Below are 445 nucleotides of genomic sequence, written 5' to 3'. Positions count from 1 at the left end.
CGAGTAAGGTGTGGTGGGATGGGGGGGGGGCGGAGGAGGCGTGGGAGTAGATAGGAGATGGGGAGAGTTGATGGGACAGGGGTAGTAGATAAGGATGGGGGAGTAGATGCGGTGAGGAGTAGTGAGGAGATGGTGAAGTAGCTCGGAGATGAGGGGAGTAGATAGGACAGGGGTACATGCGGTGAGGAGTAGTGAGGAGATGGTGAAGTAGCTGGGAGATGAGGGGAGTAGATATAGGACGGGGTACTGGGTGTGGAGTAGTGAGGAGAATGGGTGAAGTAGCTGAGATGAGGGAGTAGATTTAGGAGGGGTCGGTTTAGATGTCGGTGGGGTATATGAGGCATAGGAGTAGATGGAACAAGGGAACAAGGTAGTAGATGAGATGTAGAGAGCAGATACGGATAGAGGGAGTTAAGATGGGGTAGATACAGAACAGATGGACGGG

At 53.0% G+C, this 445-nt stretch overlaps 1 protein-coding gene across 1 annotated transcript in view; it reads left to right on the top strand.

The window, feature by feature from the left end:
• LOC106809279 (acyl-CoA desaturase-like) overlaps nt 1–445 on the top strand; it is a 12,537-nt gene that overhangs the window by 2,611 nt on the left and 9,481 nt on the right. The gene's annotated exons all lie outside the window — the stretch shown is intronic.

This window comes from Priapulus caudatus, unplaced genomic scaffold (assembly GCF_000485595.1).
Source record: "Priapulus caudatus unplaced genomic scaffold, Priapulus_caudatus-5.0.1 Scaffold342, whole genome shotgun sequence".
Lineage (NCBI taxonomy): Eukaryota > Metazoa > Priapulida > Priapulimorpha > Priapulimorphida > Priapulidae > Priapulus > Priapulus caudatus.
This window is presented reverse-complemented; position numbering and strand designations above follow the sequence as displayed.